The sequence below is a fragment of the Panicum virgatum genome, chromosome 6N (assembly GCF_016808335.1).
Source record: "Panicum virgatum strain AP13 chromosome 6N, P.virgatum_v5, whole genome shotgun sequence".
NCBI lineage: Eukaryota > Viridiplantae > Streptophyta > Magnoliopsida > Poales > Poaceae > Panicum > Panicum virgatum.
Window position 1 is genome coordinate 48,853,753 of NC_053150.1, and position 19,492 is coordinate 48,873,244.

Consider the following 19,492-nt stretch of genomic DNA (forward strand, 5'->3'; position numbering starts at 1 on the left):
AACCGATCAAGCAATGCAGCAGGTGGTATGTGACTGGAGCGAAGCAAAGAAGTGGAGATTGGTGAGTGGCGTTGTGCTAGCTAGCATTGGCACTTGGAAGAAGAAGGGGGGGGGGGGGTCGGAGTGAGAATTTTGGAGGGAAAGGGTGGCAAGCAAGGAATCATTTGATTTTGAGAGGAGAACCCGGGGGGGGGGGGGGGGGGGGATCCCCACCTAATTTCATTGATCGGAGGTTCTTGCAAGCTCATTAAACCATATGGTTCAACAGTTTTACAATCAAAGCTCACCCAACACACGCAAGAAGAAAGAGGGTACAACACACACCACATCATGCTACAATCTTGAAGAAGGCACATGTAGATCCTGACTTGTGGCACTACCAAGTGACTGTACTTCGACGATCCCACACCACCAGCGACTGTTATGCACTGAGCCTTAACGGCAGATGACAGACGTGATCAAAGACATCTTGTAGGTGCTTCTGGGATCCTAAGTTCCTAACAATGTCCTCCAACGCCCTTCAAGGGAAAGAAGCCACAAAGGAGGAAGGATCATCGAAAGGAGAACGAGGAGATCCGAGAGAGGGGATCATGGTCTTGTTAACCCGGCATATGATGAGATGGCATAACCAAGTGGTATGGATAATGAAGAAGCAACGGCATCAGCAGATGACCAAGGCAGAGTGCAGCATATGCAAGTAGAGCCAGCAAGAGTGAACGTGGAGCAATTTTAGTTGGCAGTATGAGAGTATGGAGGGGGTCTGATGCCTTCACAAAGGGAACGACGTTAAACAGACGCCGCCACCACTCGAACTGGAGACAAAAGGGTTTTCACCCGAAGCCCCCAAAATGATTTTGGGCAGGGATGCTACAACGGCGCCTCCAAGGAGGGGATGATGCGCAAGAACGTCACCGCTGTCGGCACCGGCATGGAGCCATGCAGTGCTTTCGCTCAGCAAGACCATACCCAAACCATCGAAATCTCACCACATTATCGAGGCCGGCTGCTGCTGCTGCAGATGTCTTGGGCTGCGGCAGAGCTGAAGCTCCGGATCCGGTGGGGAAGCAAGCAAATCTGACCGCTGCCCACTACCATGACTTGCTGCAGTCGTCGCCCAAGGCTGCCGCCGTTGAGACTCGGGAGGAGGAGGCCCCGCGCTTCTCTGTCCTGGGAGCACGAGATCTAGCTCAGTAAAGGGCGGATCTGGGCACCGCAAAGCACCGGCGCCGGCTGCAGGTACCAGCCAGATCCAGTGGCATGAAGACCGTGGAGGATTGAGGGAGAGGAGGAGGGGAAAGGCGGAGGAGCCCCACCGCCACCGTCATGGTACAGCACGGACTTCCGCGCGTGGTGCTCCGGCGACGGCGAGGGGATGGGAGGGGGCTGTAGAGCGGCGGCGGTGGTTCCGCCCGAGCCGCTGTTGAGGGCGACGCGGGGGATGGGAGGGGCGGTTCCAGGAGGAGTCCTACCAAGCGTGAGAATCATTTGATTTGTAACCGAGGCAAGCAACTTAGCCATGCCTCTGCTGCTAAGTTATACAGTTATACCGGTAGCCAGGAATTTCGGGTTGGCTTGGCAGGAGGGCTTCCTTGCCACCACTGAAAACCTTGCTCCATCCGATCACTCTACTTGCAACCAAAGCTGTGTTTAGTTCGTGAAAAAATTTGAGTTTTGGCACTATAGCACATTTTGGGTTATTTGGCAATTAATGTCCAATCATAGACTAATTAGGTTTAAACGATTCGTCTGGTATGAAACAGTTAAACTGTGTAATTTGTTATTTTTTCAACTGCATTTAATATTTCATGCATGCATCCAAAGATTCAATGTGACGGTTATGGTAGGATGTTTTTTGGAAACAAAACATGGCCAAAAAATGGCTGCCACCATCTTCTCCGAAAGCGCTTTCCGTCGACGGTCGTGGAATCGCCATGATCCATGGAAATCGTGTTGCTTTTATGATGTTTTGATGCTGTTTCTTCGCAATCTTGCTTGCCAGCTAAGGCTGTGTTCTTTGGTTTTTGGGATGCAAGGTTTTGTTTCTGGACGCGACGTATTGTTTGAATTTTGCATTATATGCTGCTACCGTGGAACTCCATATGGGCCGTAAACTGTCCACATCCACAGACCATAGAGGCCATCCTACGATGCAAGCCCACTAGACTAATGGCTCATGGTCCTCACAGACGTCTTGTACCTTCAACCCTACTTAGTTCAATTATTTGTACTAGTTTTCTGTTCCGATTTCAGAAAACTAGTACAAATAATTGAACTAAGAGGGTTGGAGGTGCACCTAAAATTATTTATACTAGTTTTCTATTCCAATTTTAAAAAACTAGTATAAATAATTGAACTAAGGAGGGTTGGAGGTGCACCTAAGCGTCATCTATTTGCACACCTACCTTGATCCTTCTTGCCTTCTTGCCCCTACACTCCAAGCGCCCGCTCCCCAAAACCCTCTCCCCTCCGGAAGCAGCGGGGCGGAGAGAAACCACAGGGGATTCGGCGGCGTGGCGTTCCTCCTCCACAAGCTATGGATATTGCCAGATGTCGGCACTGGGGTGCGTACCGTTTCCTGCGATTTTTCTCCATTTTTTTTTCTTTTACTCCGATCATGCCTGGTTCAATGGTTATTAGGGTGAATTGCCCCATATCTCGTTGTTTGCTATTTTGTGTGGTATTGGAGATGCTGGATCCAATTGAAACACAATGAGATAGATTTATAATCAACCAGTCCAACCCTTAGGGTTTTTAGGTGGCTGTTATACGATTTTTCATTTGTTTTGTTTGTCTTGGTTGTCGATTAATTGGTTCTTGACTGATTGGGTGAGTCTGGTTCAGGTTAGTCTACGACCTGTCTGCTACTATGAGACAATAGCTCGAGTATGTATTGCTCCTTCAGTAAATTTCTTGGATTTTGCGATTGTGTCATTCTGTATCATAAATTGTTGGTTAGGTGATATTTTGCTCAATCAATCGTGGAAAATGGTAAATCTGACTCTCCCGGAGTGATAAAGTTGAGGGAGATAAGTGATAAGTCTAGTTTATAATGGTTTTCAGGAACTATGGGAACTTTCTGATCAAGTTTGATGAATGATGATGCTACACTGACATGGTGCATTATAATTTCTTCTATGCCCGTGATTGGAACCTGTGGCTATATTCTTATGATCTTGTATCCTTTGAATTTGTAATTGGAAGTTGACAGTTTGGCACTGCCTGTCACGCCCCCAACTAGGGCCTAGACGAGACAGCCGCCGCACGCTTACAAGAATTAACTTATAACCATGCAAGGCGTGTTTTAGACACAAATGAGAAGTGGATCAAAAACCATTCTTCTTTATTAATTCCAATTTTGAGTACATCACGGATCATTGAAGGACATTTTACATTGTGAAAAATAAATGTTCAAGACTACAACTATAGCTACGTCTAGTCGCTTCCCTTCCCTCCTAGCTCAATCCTTGTTCATGGGCTGCAAAAAGGGTAATTAAAGCAAGGGTGAGTACGATAGATCATACTCAGCAATCAGCAAACAAATATATAATATTAACAAAATAATAGAATGAGCGAAAGTTGAAATATTAAACAGAGATTATTCACACAAAATTTCAGAAACAAACAATAGTTCAGCTGATGTCACACTTGACCGCAAGCTTCCCAACCCGGGAGTCACAGGGGTGAAATTTCACACTTTAATACTCTATAGAGGGGTACTCCGACATCGACGGTCTCTACTAGAACACCACGCTCTCGTGCATGTCCTAGAAGAGGAGAGCTCTTTGATCCTCCGGAAATCGCCTCTTGACTTACTCATGCATGGTTGCTCCTACGGATCCATCACCAAGCATCCTATTCGGAACAAGAGCCATTCCCATTGGAGAACTCAGTCCCATTCCTGAACCGTGACCGGTACAATACTATTGCCGTCACAACACCAGCTTTATACAACACACCGGCAGCATAACAGCATAAAATAGAAATACACTCAAATCAAATCGTAGGCATCACAACAACTCAAAATCGCAATATCGAGAATATACATAGCAGGCGGAATGTAAATATCATGGTAACAACACACAAGAGATAAACACCACAACTGGAAAGGTAAAATACACAAGTACACCGAAATGTAAATGCTCAAATATAAAGGTTAGCACAAAATCAGTAGTTAGTACCAATGCGAAATATAAAATACTGAAATATAAAGATTAGTGTGAAGTTAGCATGTCAGCAGTTAGCAGCCTTGCGAAATATAAATGCTGGAATATAAATGTTAGTATCATATCAGCAGGTTAGTAGCATTGACTGCTTGGAAATATAAATGTTAGCATCAATACATTAATAACATATAACTCGTTTGCACAGGAAATATAATATAGATGGAAGGTAAGTATTGCTAAAAATCATATAAACTACTTGCCTTATTAATACTGCAGTCTAGCAGTATTTTAACAATACTTTAACTATACTTCCTTCTCCAACTAATAATAACATCTTCTCTTCGTAGCAGTACGAGATACTTGGACAGCAGCACTAGTTAGTGCTACTTGCTATCAATAGCTACTCTAGCAGGCAGTACTCCGTTACATTGCTTTACTATACGGTTATGCTCTCGGCAGCATTAGGCTCACTTCGTAATCTATAGGTAAGTAACAGTGCTCCCGGAGCACCTCTGCCGAGCTATAAGCTGGCCTCAATCACCCAAGCGATCGAGCATGCCTGTCTTGTCTAGAAGCAGCAGCGTTAGCCGCTCAAGCTCTCTCTCACCTGCTGCTCTAATTAACCTTTTCTACTTAGAGGCACTGGTGCATTAGCTTGGTCTCTCGCTCGCTCATCTCTTTGTATGTGTTAAGAGCTGGGCTGTGCACGGCGCTATTTATAGGACGAGAGGCGGTTCGTGGCTGCCTGATCAAGAAGATCAGCGAAACGGGCGTCAGAATAGCGTGGAACGATGTGGAGTATGCGAGAGTACACCAGAGCCGGCAAACGGATGAGATCAAGAAGTTAAAAATACTTTTACTGCAGCCTCTATGTCACATATGACGTCACGTTGGAGGGTTCTGGTGCTAACCAGAGGCAGCCCGAGTAAACCAGATAAATGGTGATGCTTCCTGCAAGCACTCGAGCGCTATGATTTTATCCTTTCCCGTTAATTAAACTATGCATGCAGTGGGTCCCACATAATTTAACTAAGCTATAAAGTTCAGCTCGATTATACTCCTGCTGTCGTACTAATCAAAGAGCATGGGCCTCCCTTACAGCTGGGGTCCACGAATACTCTAGTTGGGCAATTCAGTTACAGATGCACACACACTCATGAAATAGTAACCTATGTCGCCATATGACAGGTAGGCCCCTGGTTGCTTTAAATATACAAGCAAAGCTACGAACAATAATTTCACTCAAACACATTCTAGGTGCACAAAATCATTCACACGTGTTCACGTGGTCATGGCTATCCTTACTACTTGAATCTATTGAATGGCCATTAGCCTGATAACGTAATTGTTACAAGCTAATTAGAAACTCAATGTACAAGGCATCGTTCCAAACTTCTGCTCATCTACACGAGGCAACAGAGAAGCATTATTGTATTAATTTCGCCAATACCTTTTAGTGACCTTTGTACTCTACGGTGCTATAGCTTGCATGCTAGGTACCTAATTAAGTTGTCTATGTTTATCAAGAAGATCCTTTAATTTTTATCTTACTCTCACTAATTATAATTAAGCTAGCAAAGGTTTATACATGCACTCATATGTGCAGAAGGAGACATCCTCGCTAACTTGGCTTATGGCTTTTCAATATTTAAGCAAAACCAGCTTTGAGCTTTCATTAACACGCGCGCATACTCATATATGCCTTTTATTTTATTTTCCTCAGAAAAGATGGTGACCCAGATGAACTTATATATAACTGCTCCTATTAAGCTAATATAGCCCTTAATGTAACTTCATTAATAACCCTTATAATATAGGGTATTACACTGCCAATGTGAAAGGATCTTAGTGATGCCTGGGGGGGTTAAATAGGCGAACCTGTAAAACCTGAAAATTCTTCGCAGAAATTAAACCTGTCGGAACTTCTGACCCCGCGTAGGAAGTTCCGATGAATTGGAACCGTAACATCCCAGGCATCACAGAACCCTATGATGCTACATATCTATACTACAAAATGCCAAAAATAGAAAATTTCGACAGCACATACCTTGAAGCAAGCACAGTGCGGAAGCAACAATAGATAGATAATACATAAAGCGTGATTCTCCAACATAACAACCGTATAATTTTTAACTTAAGCGAACACAAGTAAGAATACCCTAACATCTCGCAAACATAGAAGAATACATCCTAGAATTATATGAGATCCCGTGGAAGTGTATGATGTGCAACTATCCCATTTTCCTCCATGCTAGCTACAAATGACAACCTGGAGAGGGAAAACAAGGGTGAGATTGAATAATCTCAGCAAGTGAACTATTTTAACAAGCTATTTAAACTGCAATGGATTAATTAATCATTTAACATCATAGCAAATATCAAAAGTTAGCTCCACCATTCGCCAGATGTACCAAGAGCATAGCAAGGATAAAATAATATTATTTTGATACAGAGCTACTACTAAAGAATGAAGTAAGATCCAATTAGGTTGATAGTAAGCAACCCCTAACACAACCGTAACATATAGGTCTCTGTAGCAAGTAGAAATAAAAGTAGCAACATGCTGATCATATAATAATTGGAATGGAATAATATTTGTAGTCCATTTGAGGTGCAAAGGAATGCAAGGAAGCAATAAGTACATTATCTCCATAATCCCATAAGTCATACAAAATGCCCATCACCATGAAGAAGCATCACTATCAAATTATTTCATTGCAACCATATCAACTGATATCCAAATATTCATACAATAAAGCAAGTAAATGTAAAATGCACACATATGGTATCTCCAACTCTCATAAGCCACGTCGCAGTGCATATCTACATAAGGGCATAATATATGCATGTAACAACATATCTCCATCACATCCAACATTAAGCCATTAAAAAATATATATCAATGCACATGAACTCCTACCTTCATACCCATCAAGGTAAGAAGCTGCATCTCTATGCCAAACCAATTATGTATGCATATGGATGCATATGAACTTCTGCCTTCATACCCAACAAGGTATGAAGCTGCATCGTTATACCCAATAAACGATGCTGTACCGGTACGATCGCGGCTCGAAGCGGCGACATAACTCCATATGCGAATGCAAAGTAATGCCATGTCTCTTGCCTTCATACCAACAAGGTATGAAGCTGCATCGATAAACAATGTTGTATGCATATCGATGCACATGAACTCCTGCCTTCATACCCAACAAGGTGTGAAGCTGCATCGTTATACCCAATAAACGATGCTGTACCGGTACGGTCGCAACCATAGGTTGGCGACATAACTCCAAATGCCATGTAATGCAGTGCGGTGCAATGTAATGCAACGATCTCCAAAAGCCAGATATCATATACTTCAAATCCAAATACAATTTACTCCATGATGGAAAAAGAGAATAATCCATGATAGTTAACGCGAGATGCAAACAGTACTTCTTCAATATAAATAGCACCAACCATGACTGAATAATCATAACCAAACAATTATCCGTACTATCATATCTATAGATCTCCTTAGTCTTAATAGAAATAGGATGGCATGTATCCATTGTCAATTTAAACATACAGAAGAATAATTTCCCAATCCAAATCCCAAGCATAGCTATCATATATAAAAACATTTCTCAGTAGAGCCAGTCAACCCGAGATTCAACCCATATATTTGAACACATGTACCAAAGAATAGTAGGAAACAACTTCAAACCATACTCGTAACCCAATCTCCAATTCGTCCACACATGATAGCACTATGAGATATAAAGTAGTGTAAACATCACAGAGGTTTTCAAAAACCAAGATTGATATACCTCTTCTATAACAAACTAATCAGCTATTGAACCATTAAGGATTCCACAAATATTACTTATGTGCCATAGGACAAATTACTAAAAAATATATATATACTTCCAGCCCCGACTATAAATTCAAAATCCATCATCCATAGAATATTTCATTTATCTATCCACCCATGTTGAAGTAGAAAATCGATGTACCCACTATATAGCTATATTAGCAATATCATATTCATACTTCACCCAATAATTATGAGTCATGTATAAATTCTTATATTATCACATATATGTATGTGTGCTGTATTTTATAAGTGGAGGCAGTAAAAATAGAATGTTAAAGTTGTAGCAACACAACAGCTACGTTCACTTGCCTTCACCGACAATGTAGATGCACAAGCCTCATAGCAACACCACCTGCTAAACCACCTATGAATATCAACACAACAAACATAAATGGCATTCTTATATGGGAAAATAAAGTGCTCATATGACCAAGACCCAAACATGATTAAGACTAGACAAACTACATTTCTTGTCACCATCATCGATTACGAGCTGCAATGCTTATCTTTTATGTATCTATTTTTATACAACAGATTAGGTACCAACTAAATACATATTTAGAAACTTCAGAGAATAAACTAAAGCTTTTATAGCAAAACTATAATTCTATCAGGCCTCTAAGTTCACCTAAAATACAACTCAAAACAACATTTCTGAATCTACCTAACAGCCCAGGCAGCAACATTTAAAACTTCATAACTCCCAATTATGCAACCAAAACTTATGAAATTTTACTGGCATTAAGAACTTTTATCCCTCTACAAAAGTCTCCATGGTTGGAAGATCTAATTCGGACATTTACCATAAGGAAAACACCAAAGAACAGACCTCACTCAATCTGCCTAGCAATGTAAACAGCCACAATAAACCAGCCATAACTGGAGTCTTACTTCACCAAAAACTGCAATTAAATACAATATGGGAAGCTTATGAAAGTCACTATAAGATTCTCTTAGTTAGCAAGCCTAATTTTGCCTCTAAGGTTTCCGAAAACCTTATAGATCTCACTCTGCCCAGAATTCGTCAGAATATGACAGTCAGTTTCCAAAAATCATAAGTCTGAAACTACAGGGCCTAAAATCATGAAATTTTATGAGCTACTAGATCTGAATGTCTCTTACAACTTTGTAGTCTACCAAAAAATTTATTTCAGCTTCTAAGTAGCCCTAATCGATCCTCCAAACAAAGCTACAATAGCAGCGATTCTGAAATCCAAGGAAGACACCAAAAAGCTCCCCCCCCCCACTAATCCACTCAATCTCCAACCCTAACTCGCACAAGAACATCTAATTTGAGCAGGAAGCATGGAATCCCACTCACCTTAGTTACCCCCAAACCATAGAGAAGCAGGAGGAGATGGGAAAGGACCAATCTCCATGGAAGATGCACCTCTGCTTACTCCTCTTGACGTCCTGGATCCGTTTTGCTAGATTTCCCCAAGGGTATTGGTGCTGCAGCGGGGAGATTTTGGGGAAGGAAGCCATGGGAGAGAAAGGGGAGGAGGAAGTAACGTGATAAGGGGAGAGGGCTAATTTGGAGGAGATGAATAACAGAGAGAGAGAGAGGGTTCTGTTAAAAGGGTTAGGGAGTGTTGGGCTGGCCCAACAAGGCTCCCTTCTATTTTTTGTATTTTTTTCCATGGTGTTACAGGAACTTCCGACAAACAAGCAAGTTCTTGAATGAAATTCAAAATTAAATTTGAAACTTAAGAAATTGGTTGAATCAAAAGTTCATCAATGATGCCCGGACACTCCTGCAAGTGAGTAACTCAAGCACAACAACACGAGAACGTAGATCGGGACAAAACAAGGTCTAGGTCAACTAGAACAATATGAAAGCAATAAGAATAAGTGGCATAAGATTTGTTCCCGAAGTTCGCTCCAACTAAGGAAGCTACGTCTCTGTTGAGGAGCTCACAAAGAGTAGGGTTGTCCTCTAACATTATTTCTCACCCAATCAACCACAAAGGAGGATTGAGTCACTCACTAAGAAATAAACAAAGGATGAGTAATACAAAATTCCCGGGGCACTCACACATGAGATGGTGCTCCACGGGCAACACCGAACCGTCTAGAAGCAAGCTTCAAGAGTAAAAAATGTGAATCAATGGATGAAGATGCTTCAAGTGCTCTTGAGATGAACTTGGTTGCACTCACAAGTCAAAGGCTCAAGTCTCACACCTCAATCTTGCTCTCACCCAAACCCTAGCTCAAATTCACTCAAAGTTTATCTCAAGAAAGGATTGGGGAGGTGTTTTGGAAGCTCAAGAGTGTGTTCTTGTGTGTAGAGTTGGCAACAAATGAAGAGGGGGCCGAGGGGGTATAAATACCCGAGCCCCCAAAACTAGCCATTACTGTGCTGGTTATGTGATTATAGGAACTTCCGACACAGGGTTGGAACTTCCGACCCTAATTAAATCACCGGACCGAGAATCCTTTGTCGGAACTATCTAGACAGTTCCGAGCCTCGTTGGAACTTCCGACACAGGGTCGGAACTTCCGACCCTAATTAAATCACCTGGCCGAGAACCCTTGGTCGGACCTTATCAGACAGTTCCGACCATTGTCGTAACTTCCGACGCCAGGTCGGAACTTCTGATGCATGCTGTTTTTGCATGTTTATGTTCTCAAGTGAGTGCTTTGTGTCTCTCATGGGTGGTTAGCATCTCAAGCAAGAACTTTGACATCTCCAAGTCATCTTTTCGCATCCCTCTTAATAGTACGGTGTTTCCTATACTCAAATTCAAAATAGAAAATATTAAAAGATCTTCTTTGAAGTTCAAACACGACCTACTAAGCAAATTGGTGTCTCTTTACGTAGATATTTCTTTTCATAGAATTTTAACCTGTTCATAAGCTCAATAAACTCATTAGCTCCTTAATTATGTATGTCATCAACACCAAAATCCACTTAGAGGGCTAAATGCACTTACACAATGGCTTGCCTTCTGTGCCCCCAAGAAATTTCTTTGTAATTTGTGCATCCATAGTTTATCTTACTTATGGCTACTAAAAGCTATTCTAATATTTTTAGGAGTTCTAGTGAGACCTGGTGATACAGTGAAGTGTAACCCAGGAGAGTTGTATTGTCATATTTCATAGGTCCGCTTTATGAGATTTTGTAATATTTTGTCATCTTTTCACTTATTTGGGTTGGATTCTGTCTGTTTACGGTTCAGTTGTTCGTATTTCTAGATAGCACTGCAGAATGACAAGGGGAATGAAGATGTCAGAGTTTTTGTGAAAGTTGATGGAAATAGAATTCTAATTGGCACACTGTCAGTTGACAAATACCCTTAGTGTACAATTGGTTTGGTATTTGAGAAGGAGTTTGAGTTACTGCACAGCTCAAAAACCAGCAACATCTTTGCTCTTGGTTTCACATTTAGGGAGCTCAAGATAAAATATCCTTTCATTTTATGTTTTTCAATGTTTGGCAAGAAGCTCTAGAACAATGTTTTATTCCTTAACTATGTGATGTTCTTTTTTCCACATCTTATTCAGACACTAGTACTGATGAAGGTAATGCTCTTGTTCTTTTAGTATTGGACTCCCCTGATGTTTTCCCTCATCACTTCTCATAAGTTACTTCACTATTGATGTTTCAGATGATGACTCTGATGAGGAGGTTCCATTGGCTATTCCACTGTATCCAAATGCATATGGTATATCCTTTGTTCTACATTACAATTTTTGTTTAAGAGTTAAGGCAGCTTCTTTGATTCTCTTGAGTATATTAGACTGATCCAACTTTGATAAGGCATACATGTACATGTTTAGTTTATGGTGCTATTTATCTATTGTCCTCTTTGTCCGTGTGCCGAAACTTGCTAAAAATAGCTAATGGGATCCCAAAGAAGTCACTTGCTTTACATTGGTTTACCTTCAATAAAAGCAAAGAAACTGAAAATGATGCGGAGAAGCCTGTTGCTACTCAGTTCCGTGAACTAAAAAAGTGCTTGTGATGATGGTGGCACTGACGATGATGACAGTGATGATAACGCTGTTGATTCTGCAGAGATTGAATCTGGAGATGATGAGGTTTGTATACGCGATGAATCATGTCGGAACTATTATTTCCTTGATGTTTTAATTTTTCATTGTTTAGATTATTTATTGAGATACCAGTAAACGGACTCAGGGAATAGCCAAAGTGTGTAAGTTAACCTAGATAATCGTGCATTATTGACTAAATTTCTTATGTATATATGATCATACATTTTCCCTGTGTTTATTATGCTACTGCTAGTTTAGATTTTGTATGGATTACCTGATGCTTGTACCTTGTTCAGGCCAAAACTTATCTTTGCTCATGTGTACATGCAATGCGGTACGTTTCTACCAATATAGATATCACTTGTACTCTTGAGTCTCTGAACGTATTGTTCTTTCTCGTGACATGGTTGATGCTCAGGATTCCAATGATGAGGATGATAGCGAAAGTTTAGATGAAGTTGATGGTGAAGTTCTGAAGGTGTGAGATTATTCAAGCTGGCCTGCTATTTTTACATGCTCCTTATTTTGTTTGATATCCCAAACCTGAGTTTTATGCTGAATGCTATGGGCAAGATTAGGCTAGCAGAAACACCCTTGAGGACACATGTAGAGAAGAAGGCAAAGATCGTAACACCTTCTATGGGCAACAAAACCGGTTAGAAAATGTTACTTTTATCGTAAACTTGTTTAGCTTCTGGTTCTTTTTCATGCCACAGAAACTTTACTGCTTGGTGAACTATGATGCAGGTTAGCAGTACTAAGAGAAGTGGCTATGTCCATGTTGCGACCCCGTATAAATGATTGGAATAGGTGCTCGTAGCCTAAGAGGGGGAGGGGGTGAATTAGGCAAACTTAAAACCTAACGTATGGCTCCAACTAGTTTGCACAAAACTTAAGCTAACACAAGCTATCTATATATGCAACTATGTTCGACTAATGTGAAACTCACATCCTAAAAAAAGTTTGGCAACCTATAACCAATCCTATCAAGATACTCTAGAAAGTAGAGGCACACAAGTTGCGAGTATGAAATGCGGAAGCTTAGGGATGAGAGGAAGAAAACTCTCGACACGTGATTTATCCCGTGGTTCGGTTAGGCACTAAGCCACTCCTACATCCATGTTGTTGAAGCACTCACGAAGAGTATCGCTTCCCGGCAACCAAGTCTCTTTTGGGACTCTTCTCGACTTGCCACAAAGGCTATGTCAAGTTATCGCGGTCACCTTGATCCCGATTTCCACTAAGGAGCTTCTCCATCAAGGAAGAGGGTCTTCACGTCCCCCGCACAAAGTTGTCGACGCCGCTCCACACCAAGCTGAAACCGGAGGGTCGAGGACGTGCCGACGAGTCACCAAGACTCCAAGGAGGCCGGCTCACCGAGATACACTTGTGGTTCACTCTAGAACCAGCACACAAGGTAGCGCACCTTGCTTCTCTCACTCAAGAGCTAATCTAACACTTTCACTCACTAAGCTAGTGCTAAACCTAAGGATGTGATCAATGAGCACTTTGGTGGCTTGTAGAAATTCTTCAATGTGTCTAGGGTTGTTCATCAGCTCCAGTACCTTCAAATGACCTAGGGTGAGGCATATATATAGCCCTCCAACTAGAAGTAGCCATTACATACTTTTACCCAGAAAAGTTCATAGGCGTCGGAAGATCCAGTCATAGGCGTCGGTTCATCCGGTCACTCTGAGCCTGAGCTAGCCATTGGACATCTGACAGCAGCCTGCTGCTGATGTGGATGTACCGACGGTGTGTCGGTTGATCCGGTCGTGTAGAATTTCTTCCAATCAACTGAGGGCACTTGACATTGCTCTCTGGTGCAATTGCACCGACTTTTAGTCGGATGATCCAACGCTTTATCCGATCGGGTGTTGGTTCATCCGGTGCTACTATATCTTCTCCACTTGATTGTGTTAGTTGAGCAAAATTGCACCGACGGCATATATGCACGTGGCATCAGATGATCCGGTAGCATGCGTCGGTTCATCTGACCCAGTTGAACTCGTCTAATTCAGCACTTCTTGAAGTTCTTTCTTCGTTTGCTTTGTTGGGTCTTTGTACTTTATCCTTGAGATCTAATGGCATTTACTTGACAACATGTTAGTCCCAAAGATCATGTTGTCACTCAATCACCAAAATCACAATAAATATGGCCTAAATGGGACCATATTCCTTACAGTAAAGAAACACCTTCAATCATTGACAGCTCTAAGCAAGCCACTGGCTACTCCTGCAAGTCGTGCAGCAAGTAATTTTTCAACGCTTTATATCCGAACCTTCTTCCATCTAGATGTTGTCATGTATTCTCACACATTGATGGACTTTTCACTTTTGTTCAGGACTTTCAAGTTTCAACTCCTCAATTGGTCTAGATGCTAATTGCAAGGTGAATCATAATGCTCATAAGTGAGCCGAAGCATTTCATGGACTGGTTTGTGTTAGGTAATTGAATTGTGGTACTGGATAGCGATGCAAAGTTCTGTCACTTGCGTAGACTGCGAAGGCAGCATCACAACATGTGTCAATACTTTGGAACGTGTTAGTGCAATGATACGGTGTTGTTCTGTCTGCCAAGGCTCAATTTTGTAGATTGGCCAATGAGAATAATTCTTGAAGAATGAGAGCTTATTGATATTATGGAACTGTGTAATGTTACATAGCTGTTCTGTCTTCGAAGGCTCAGATTTTCTGTAGATTGCAGTATGAAAGCTAGTTTTGAACAATCAGAATGATATGTTGTCGCACCTTGTTCGTAGTAGCACTTATGAGGCGTACTCTACATATTGATTAAGCAAGATTATTTTCTACTATTAGAACCAAGGGAAGCCGCATGAACAGTTTCACTTGCATTTTTGGCGCGTGACGCAAACGCAGTGAGGAGCGCTTGCCCAACTGGAGACGAATTGATGACCCTCTTGAATTTTCTTGTAAGCTAATTGCATAAACTTTTTAAGGCAGCTAGAAAGAGTAAACCACCACAAAAGAAAGAAATAAGTGTATATCCTGTTGTGAAGGGATTAGTGAATTGCTTAAAGTAACAAAAATTGTAACATTTAATTCATGTGTTCACGGTTGTGCCAGATGGAACAATGAAACAAATACTCCCAATTATCAAGTATAATCCTAGGCAACTCTCAGAATAGTCATGATGTGCAATGCAATGATGATAGCAGATGCATCCTACCGACAGGATTACATAGCATTAAAAAACCAACTACACCATGAAAGCTGACGATAGCAGATGTGAATAAAATAGAACTACTCACTCCAAGATAACAAAGAATATATCTGATAGATCACATGCTCATTCAAAACATAATCATCCCGCGACAACCAAAATTGGGCATGTTCCAAACTTAATGACACTTCCCATGTTCAAAAGTAAGGCATATTGGCTATGTTCCAAACTTAATGGCATTTCCCTTATTCAAAAATAAGAATCCAGAGACTGCCGACTAAGTAAAGCATTAACTAATGAGAAACAACAACTTCTATATGACTATATCATCCATTGGGCTATAAATACTCTAGGCTTCATGCTTTGCCTTCTTATGAGTCTCCAGTGCTGACTTGCTGCCAAAAGTCTTGAACCAAGGATAGACAATTAGCAATCTCCAAATGCAAGTGAATAATACTAAGCTGTCATTCATTCAATGAAAAAAAACCTATAAGCTACACATACTTGCGGCTACCAGATTTGGGGGACTTCTCCTTTGACTTCTTGTCAGTTGTTGGGGTCTTGCCAGATTTGTCTGCAGGGGTCTTACAGGCCTGCTTTGTGGGATGAGGAGTTGAGACATGCCCCTTCTTGTCACCTGTAATAGATGAAAATTTAGCAAAAAATTCATGAGGTAAAATTTCACATTTATTAGTAAGGTTTTAAGAACGAGTAGGGTACCTATTTTCTAACCAGATGGTTCAACCTTTGCCTTCTTTCAAGAAGGTGTCACAGTTCAATTGCTCTTTTCTTGCCAACTACATCAGGCAACAATATAACAGAAAACAAATAAATATGGTCAAACATGATTGAACTAAACATTATACTATAGGACAAGGGAAACTATCTGGTGTACACCTTCGGTGTAGGAGTTTGTTCTTCCTCCGATTCTTCACTTTCATCTTCAGAATCGCCACTGAGATTAGCACCACTGGATGTTTCATCATCATTGACTCATCCTCGGACATTTCACTACCATCTGAATCATCAGTGAAATCGTCGTCACCACTGGACATTTCTTCATTATCTTGTTTGACGTTTTTACCATCCTTCACAGGAACAGTAGCTTTGGCTTGGAAACAAACAAAAAAAAGTAAGTGACATTCATGCAATAAAATCTCTTCTGTACACTCAACATCAATGCATAATGAAATTTGTGGTGCAAGAAGAAAAGAAAATCACTTACTAATTTCATCCTTTTTAATTGGGATTTCTTCAGTTTCTAGTTCTTCATATGAACTAATTTAATCATCACCAGAATTATCCATGGATAAAGCAAGATACCAGTTAAGGAAACGAAAGTTACCAAGTAACATATTTTAGGTTATTTTAAATAGATTTGACTAAACTGAAAACCACAGATCATATGATAAAGGATATTCAAACACTGGAATCTGCGACTTGTAACCACACAAGAAGACACTAGTAGTCTTTGAGTTGAACTGTGCGATAACTCAAAATCATTCTCAAATATCAAGTCACACATAATCTGGGGATGCTTCTCAGCTGACTGAGTTCCAAGCACTAATTTCTTGTCATCAACTTTGACAGAAACAACTACATTCTCACTTCCTTTCTTTGTTTCACCCAGTGCAGCCTAAAAGCAAAAAAGGAACAAAACATCCATGGGACCTAAAATAAAGTTAGTAACAATTATAACAAGAAATGGAAGTGATCAACAGTGAAGCCTATAAACCTGTGAGAGGTGGATAACATAACCCTCATCAGCTTTGCAAGAAAATTTGGTTCCTGGCTTCACCTCTTCACCTGTATGATTCAGGTCAATTCTTAAATTCAGTATCGCAAGAAAGGGATTTTGAACTAAAAGTAAACAAGAAATAATGCACTAGAACAAATCAAACAGTGATAGCAAATAATCAAAGTGGTAATAGATAAATGAACTATCCAGAATCAATAAGGGCACATTAGCTGCCAACTTTTCTTTTTAAAAAGTATTTGCTATGTCACAAATACAACAGCCTAACAAATAAAACACATACAGATAGAACAAAAGCACCACACTGGTGGACGACCGCAGAAAGCATATAAAATCTTTCACGCCTAGCATTCTGGCAAAACAGATCCCACATAGGGGATAAGTAAGCAGTGCAAGAACAATTTCTGTCCATGTTTAAGTCAGATTAGCTTTCGCTGAGGCTAATGAAGAACTGCGTGATGTACCTACCATGTCTTAACAGAATTCAACTATTTTTTTGTTATATCATTCAAAAACAAATGACAACTTTCACAATACCTAACCCCTAATACAATGGACACTTCTATATCCTCCATCGCAAATTCATAACTCACGCATGGAAAGTTACATCCAAGTAATATAATTTCCACAGAATTGTTGCATATTTCATAGAAAGTGAAAAAGGAATACAACTTATATTATGCCTACCCTACACAACAAATTCCATCTGTTTCACCGGAAAAAAAAATCACACTTCCATTCAAAATGTTACTAGTACATAACATAGTTCCATTCAAAACGTTACTAGTACATAACAAAAAGCGGTATATGCAACCTCAACATCAACCAGGAAGACACCTGGCCGGGGTATCACAGAACAAAAATAAACATGGCCAAAATAGAATCATGGAGCACCTCATACTAACGCACAAATCTAACTAGAAACCGGTGCTTTCCTATGGGTAAGACGCGATGAATCAATTGATCCTCAATGCACATAGCACAGGGGAACGGTGAGCGAAAACAAATCGCATTGAGCAGATGAGGGGAGTGGTGAGGGGAAAAGGAGTGAAGCAATTACCCCAGAACTCCATCGCGCCGACAAGGAAGCGGAGGTACGTCCGCGCAAAACCCTAAAACCCTAGGCAAGTGGGAGGGGGAGGAGGCGCCGAGGGAGGAAGGGGTTTTTTTGAGTGAGGAGGAAGGGTTTAGAGAATGGTTCAACAGCGGAGGCGAATTGGGGCAACGAGCATCCTCGGGGCTTATGGTTAATTTGTTCCATGCCATTACAATTTTGCAAGTTTGGAGTTCTACCATTACAATTCACCTATTAGGAAACATGTCATTACAATTTTGAAGTTGTCTGAATCGTGTCATTTTCTACGTCTTTGATGCTCTTAAACCCACTTGCTGGCCACTGTATTTTCTTATTACCAAACTACCCCTATTGTATCTTTCTCCGTCACACTGACTCCCGACCCCACGCGTCGTCTCCTTCCTCCTTCCTTCCCCGTCCATCTTCCTTCAGCTACCCAGGGAGGCAGGCCCGACCACGATAGGGGGCAAGTGGCGAAGCCGATGCCGGCAACCTCATCGGATGCAGGTGACCTCGTTGGTGTGAAATCCCCACCCAGGGCTTAATAGGATTAATAGAATACTCATATCAACAAGTTGCAACTTCTTTTTCGGAAGCCGATCCTGAAAGAACTTCGAGGTTAAGCGTGATTGGCCTGGAGCAATTTCAGGATGGGTGACCAACCGGAAAGTTCTTCCCGGGTGCGCACGAGTGAGGACAAAGTGTGCAAAAAAGACTCGTGTTGGTCTGTGAGGTCAGTCTAAGTCCTAGTAAGCTGCCAGATGTAAGGGGGCCCGGCCTCGGGGAGGCGGGACGTTACAGTTGGAGGAGGCGGTAGTTGTGTTATGGCGCCTGCTGAGGTGGCTCATGTCTATGGTGGCGACCGAGAGCACAGAGCTAGCCTTCGACAAGGTGCTCACCAAGCTTAGGGACGCAAAGCCACGCCCAGCAAGGACCGTGCGTCGGCAGTGGGGCATATGTTGTCCCCAACCTGCTGCTCCCCTTTTAAGTGTCAATTTTCCACACAAGATGAGATCTGAATGCTTCTCCTTGGGAAATTGCAATCAGTTTGCAAACGGATATGTAGCTGCATTGGTGAATCTGATTATTTTGTGTTTACTAACCAATGCTAGAATGGGCACACTCTATGCAAGGCCTGTTGATTCTGCATCCACTGGATATGCATGAGCAGGCATGGTCATCCTTCGCCTACTGCTCAAGGCTGCAACAACACGAGGCCCGTATGTCCATGAGCGCCGACGCCATGGACTGCGCCACCGCCTCCTGCAGCGCCGCGCAGTCATCCTCCACCAGTCCGCCTACACCCGCATCGTGGACCCCGCCTCCCCCTTCTTGCCCCCCTCCTCCCCTTGATGCCCTTCTCCGCGCCTAGCTTTCGCTTCATGGAATGCCGCCATGTCACGGCCTGCGACGACGAGGAGCAGCATGGGCACCGCCCCCTGGCGGCCGCCAGTGACGG

The 19,492-nt window shown here is 41.8% G+C and overlaps 1 long non-coding RNA gene and 1 pseudogene across 1 annotated transcript; both read right to left on the reverse strand.

The window, feature by feature from the left end:
* Positions 1-214: 214 nt before the first annotated feature.
* LOC120679583 lies at positions 215-1,520 on the reverse strand. The gene is made up of 2 exons (XR_005677250.1): positions 1,314-1,520; positions 215-1,167 (listed from the first exon to the last, which is right to left on the reverse strand). It is a non-coding gene; the product is annotated as an uncharacterized LOC120679583 (long non-coding RNA).
* Positions 1,521-15,551: 14,031 nt separating this feature from the next.
* LOC120678269 lies at positions 15,552-18,031 on the reverse strand (annotated as a pseudogene).
* Positions 18,032-19,492: the final 1,461 nt, after the last annotated feature.